Below are 6,134 nucleotides of genomic sequence, written 5' to 3' on the forward strand. Positions count from 1 at the left end.
CAAGTTGCCGGGAAGCGGAGGCGGGAGCGGGGAGGTAGGAGGTGCGGGGGAGGGGATGGCTGCGTTCGGGGTGTTCCTGGGAAGCGTGCGGTAGCGTCGTGTCCCGGTGCTGGGCGAACGGGAGGCGGCCCGCGGATTGGAGAACTCCGGAGAAACAAAAGAAACGGAGGCGGGCATCACCCTCTCCACCCAGAGGGGCTCCCCTGGGGCTGGGCCAAATCGACGGTGGAGGATGAATTTGACCTCTAGCCCTAGCACAGCTGTCCGTCAAGGTCTTTAGAGCAGACAGGACCACGTCTCATAAATTCTTGCTATCTCGGCAGAGGAAAAAAGCAGTAGAAAGCGTTCCAATCCAGATAAAGAGATTTCGTCAGAGATCTGCCCTTGTGAAGTTGGAATCCCCCCACCCCCGCGCCGCTGACGAAGAGGCGAGTGAGAGGTGTTGCGCCGGAGCAGACCGTGTCGCTCGGCATTCTCCCTTGGACCAACGCCTGTTGTTAGTATTTACTGGGCACGCGCATTCGGTGGGTTCCAGCTACCAAACTTGTTTTGAATGGTATGTGCCAAACACTGTCATAGGCCCTGGGGAATGAAAAACAAAAATGAGACATAGTCCCTGCCCTCACAAGTCGCTTGTAAATCTTCCTGGACTAGAGAAAAAGCCAGCCTTGCTACTTCTTGGGAAACTAAATCCGAAAGAAAAAAAAAAGACTCCAAATATTCATTATTAAAGTGAAATTGAGACTAGGGATATCTCACTATGGATTTAGTCTAAAGTGCTGCTATCTAGAATCCCAAAACCCTGTATACCTTCTTTTTATTGCCTCATTATTATTTTGGTCATGTATAAAAATATATCCTATACCTCTCAGTACAGGTGAAATGTTACATAATCCTATACTTTAAGGAATATGTGTATTTTAATGCCTTCCTTGGCTACCGTATATACATTGCCACACGCCCCCTCCCCTTGCCCCTTCCCTGCTTTATTTTTCTTCTTAGTGCTTACGTTATGTAAAGTGGCCTATATTTTACTTCATTTTTTTCTGGTTATTTTCTCCCTCCCCATAGAATGTAAGCTCCACGAGGGCACGGCCGAAAGTTTTGCTGTTTTTTGCTGCTGCTGCTGTGTTCTGAGAACTTGAAACAGTACCTAACACACATGTTCAATAAATATTTACTGAATTCAGCTAACAAGCATTGAATTACTATTGAATATTTTCAATAATTACTTGCTTCGTAAATGAATCCCATTTCTTTTTTTAAAAAACCTTGTAGATTTTCCCTGCAAATACGATTTCCTAAGCCTTGATTTAGGTATTATTTCAGATTAATGAGCGATGTTCTCTGAATGAACAAATCATGTGGAATCCAAAGGATTTCAGTTTTAGTTAAGTTTATTTTATGGAATTCTGTAAAATGAACTAATTGCATTGCTTAAAATTCAGCACAACTTATTATTCAATATTCAGAGGCATTTTTTATACCATCATGCACCATGAAACCTTCTACATAGCTCACAAAAAAAGCTGTTCAGAAAGGGAATCCAGTGGGTAGAATTTTAAATGGACCCTTCTTTGCTTGCCTCAGTTGTACCTCCATTCCAGATGTTCACAATAAACATTCAGGTGTCTGCAAACTTCCCACCCTCTTCCTGAAACCAGACACTGGCAAATTATATTAGGCTTCCTCTTCCTGTTACCCAGTGGGAGCTGGAGATAATCTTCTGCCAGATAACTTTCCTCTCTGTACAGAGACAGCTTCTTGAATGTACTCCTTCAGGGAGGCCATTCTTTCTGGTTGCGTAGGCTCCTTCTGTTTAGAGATAATTCGTCTTCTCTATGTCTTTAGCAAAAATGGTTGGGTTGGGAGTCCTCTAGGTAAGCTAGATTTCAGTCAGCATCTAATTTCCCTCCATGTTTTTACCAGCTGATGCCTATGCTATTCTTGCCCACCTTGTCATTTGCCTTCCCTGTGCATGACAAAGCTCTGTATCTGACAATGTCACTATCTACATGGAGCATGCCACCAAGGAGGTCTAGAGTAGTGGGGAAGAGCATCAGATGTAGAGCCAGGCTACCTGGATTTGAATCCCAACTTCAGACTCGCTAGCTGTGCAACCTTGGGCAAGTTAATTAGCTGTTCTGTAACAGTACATGCTTCATAGGGTTGTTATTATGAAGATTAATGAGCGAATGATGCCTGGCACATGGTTCAGGCATTCTTAGTTACAGTTATTATGGTAGTCTACTATAGTGGTTAAGGGTCCAGGCTCCAGAGGCAACTGATCTGGACTCAGATCCTAGCTCTTTCACTCACTGGCTGCATGACTTTGGACTAGTTACTCTTTGCCTCATTTTATTGCAACTGGAAAATGAGGACAATGTTCTTTATGAATTGTTGTCATAAATAAATGGCTAATAAATATAAAGCACTTCAATGGTACCTGACCTCTGATTTGTAAGAATACTCAGTAAATGTTACCCAAAGCCATTGTTATCAACTCATATCTTTTCTCAAAGTCATATCTCATTCTTGTGTTATCTTAGATTTGACCCCGTCTTGTCTAATTAAGCCTTCTTGGAGTGTCCTGGAGTTACTCCAAGCTCTTTCAGACTGAATTTATGATTGTAAAAAGATAGCTCTGAGGATGCACCTGAAGGGCAACTCCCAATGGCATATACTAACTACCCGTGGCCTAAGAAGTAGATTTCTTCTCATTAGAGGTGGTCAACAGTTAAATGAACTACCATGTGATGTATTTAGACAGCAGTTAGATGATATCTGTGTTGGACCAGGTATGTTGTGGATAGAATTCCTGAATTCCATGGCAAATTGAGCTGTGTGAGATCTAAGGTTTCTTCTGACTTTAAGTTTCCATGATTTATGAAAAGTAAAATAAGATAGTTCCAGTGAAAAGATTGGACAAAATTCATGTACCTCTTTCAACAAAGTTCCATAAAGAATGGAGTGCAGAAAGGGGAAAACTCAGCAGTAACTCTTTGTGGTATCATTCTAATCTCTTAACCGTTGCCTCCTCTCTCAAGGCTTTGGTAGTAGATACTTTTTAACCAGTGTAGGCATGAATCCTACTTTGTATCATATTTTAGGATGTATAACACAACATGGACCTTAATCTCTGCCAGAGAGGACACTACTTGGAGCGTCACTTGACTGGGAGTCAAAATGAGATTGAGCTACACTATGGGTGTGGAATGCAGAGTCTGAGTGAGATTTGACTATGTAATGGTTCAGTGATAATGAGATCTGAACAGCACCCAGGAGCCAAGGTCTGTGACACTATTAGGAGTGATGTGGCTGTTCCTGGGCAAAGGTTTCCTGCAGTCTAAGAGGGTGCAAACCAGAACAATGCCACTAGATGTAAAATCCATGTTTCATGGGGAGGTGGGTAGATTTTGGCAGGCTTGCCTTCAGTCTGCATCGCTGTTACCATGCTCTGGCCACCTGCGCAGCCAAGGCTGTGCTGTTCTACTCTGTGGAAAGATTAAGTTGGGAATAGAGGTCTGGAACAGGCTGGAAATCAGAATCCTCCTATGCGTACTTTTTTTTCCTGCATTGAGGCACTTTATGTGTTTGTATATATTATGTTCCTGGAAAAAGAATCCCAAGGTTTTCCCTTCCGTGTGTTTTTGTCTTGCTTTCTCTTGGTCTGTGCTGCCAATTGAGTTTGTCAGTCCAGTGAAATCGAACTGACAGGATGGGAGCAGATTATTCGGCCATTTTCCTAGGTCTTTGAGTTGCTCATCAAATCTAGGGCTGGTATTACTCCACTTGTGTAACCTGCTTACGAGGTTTGGAACAATTTTCCCAGCTCTGTGATCATCAAATCAGCTCTGTGACTTCAAATTCGCCGATGTAACCATGCTTCAACATCGCAGTTAGAAACTGAATGATGACCTGGAAGCATGGCCTAATAAGAACTTGGTGTGTGGGTCTCTTTTCAGCATTGTTGATGCTCTTGAGAGGATCAGCCAAGACGTTCATGAGTACCATTGTAGCAGCACAGAACAATGGTGGAAACCACATGTACATTTTTGTGTAAATTGTTACAGATTTAATTTTTTTCCTGAGGAAGAGTAGCCCTGAGCTAACATCTGTGCCCATCTTCCTCTACTTTATATATGGGACACCTGCCATAGCATGGCTTGGTAAATGCTACATCTACCAGTATACCACTGCTAAAAATCTAACAAAACAAATCATCCAAAGCATTTAAAATACTACTTACAAGCTTAATAAGTTAAAACTTTTCAATTAAAATGAATTTTTTTTTTTGCTGAGGAAGATTTGCCCTGAGCTAACATCTATGCCAGTCTTCCTCTATTTTATATGTGGGTCACTGCCACATCATGGCTGATGAGTGGTGTAGGTCCATGCCCAGGATCTGAACCCATGAACCCAGGCTGCCAAAGCGGAGCCTGCCAAACTTAACCACTATGCCATGGGGATGCCCCAAAACAAATTTTCTTAAATAGTGAAATACTGTTTGCAAAGAAACTCTTTTAGAGCTGTGAGATAATTGAAAATATATATATTGGTCTATGCCCCCAGTGCCTGGCACAGAGATCCTTAAACCCTTGTAATTTCCTAAATGCTAGGAGTATCTTTTATTTTAATATTTGGTCTTTGACCCCAGTTCCTGACACAACGCTCCTAAATCCCTAGGAATTGCCTAGATGATAGAAGTGTCTTTTGTTCTAATGAGACAACCCTTCTGGGGTTCTTGGACGGGGGCTGGTCTCCAGAAAGACGAAGCCATGACAGTAAGCTTGGAGTTTTCAATTCCACCTCCCATTCTCCAGAGAGGGGAGAGAGGTTGGAAACAGAGTTAATGATCAATCATGCCTACGTGCTGAAGCCTCCATAAAAATCCCAGGAGTACGGGGTTCAGAGAGCTTCCAGGTTGGTGAACACGTGGCAGTGCTGGGAGAGTGGCGCTCCCAGAGACAGGATGGAGGCTGCACCCCCCACCCCCTTCCACACACCTTGCCTTATGCATCTCTTCCATCTGGATGTTCATCTGTATCCTTCATCATATCCTTTTATAATAAACTGGTAAACAGTAATAAATGTTTTTCCTGGGTTGTGTGAGCTGCTCTGGCAAATTAACCGAATGGAAGGAAGGAATCACGGGAACCTCTGATTTATAGCCAGTCAATCAGTCAGAGGCTCGGGTGACAACCTGGACTTTCAATTGGCATCTGAAGTGCGGGGAGCGGTAGTTTTGTGGGACTGAGACCTTAACCTGTGGGATCTGACGCTATCTCCAGGTAGATAGTGTCAGAATTGAGTTGAACTGTAGGACACCCAGCTGGTGTCACAGAATTGCTTGGAATGGGAAAAAAATGCCACATCTGGTGTCAGAAGTGTTGTCAGTGTGATAAAGAGTAAAGGAGAACAACACAGGAGGTAGAGTGAGTTTTTCCTACACACAGCTTTCAAATAAAAATACTACAAGTGGAACAGCAATTAAACATAAATTAAAATCACAAGTCTAATAGGTCAGATTCTCTAATACACCAGGCTCTCTTAATGGTTCAAACATTTAAAATAACAAAACAGACCCTGATTATTGCGATTAGAAAAACATTACAATATTATGATTTTCTTCATTTTCTTGTAAAGCCATTTATCAAACCAGGAGAAGAGATTCACTATCTCAGTTTGGTTGAATTTGTGACCAGAGCCTCGAGGCAAGGACCTGGGACCTGAGCATTGTATTTCCAAGTTGATTTCTCCCAAGTCGCAAATTAGCACAAAAGCCCTGTCTAGGGGCCAGCCCGGTGGCATAGCAGTTGGGTTCACGTGCTCCACTTTGGCTGCCCAGGGTTCGCCGGTTTGGATCCCAGGTGTGAACCTGTGTACAGCTTATCAAGCCATGCTGTGGCAGGCATCCCACATAGAAAAAATGGAGGAAGATGGACATAGATGTTAGCTCAGGGCCAATCTTCCTCAGCAAAGAAGAAGAGGATTGGCAGGGAATGTTAGCTTAGGGCTAATCTTCCTTTAAAAAAAAAAAGTCTTTCTTGAGTTACTAGCAAATTAAAAACTCAAACTTTGTTTTGAAAAGTTCTTTCCAAGTTTTAATTGCTTAATTTGAATTGATTGAAACC

The 6,134-nt window shown here is 42.6% G+C and overlaps 1 long non-coding RNA gene and 1 pseudogene across 1 annotated transcript; one reads left to right on the top strand and one right to left on the bottom strand.

Moving 5' to 3' along the window:
• Nucleotides 1-37: 37 nt before the first annotated feature.
• LOC139079006 (uncharacterized) lies at nucleotides 38-1,191 on the top strand. The gene is made up of 2 exons (XR_011532260.1): nucleotides 38-556; nucleotides 1,072-1,191. It is a non-coding gene; the product is annotated as an uncharacterized lncRNA (long non-coding RNA).
• Nucleotides 1,192-3,431: 2,240 nt separating this feature from the next.
• Nucleotides 3,432-4,017, bottom strand: LOC103561620 (small ribosomal subunit protein uS8-like; annotated as a pseudogene).
• Nucleotides 4,018-6,134: the final 2,117 nt, after the last annotated feature.

This window comes from Equus przewalskii, chromosome 23, assembly GCF_037783145.1.
Source record: "Equus przewalskii isolate Varuska chromosome 23, EquPr2, whole genome shotgun sequence".
NCBI lineage: Eukaryota > Metazoa > Chordata > Mammalia > Perissodactyla > Equidae > Equus > Equus przewalskii.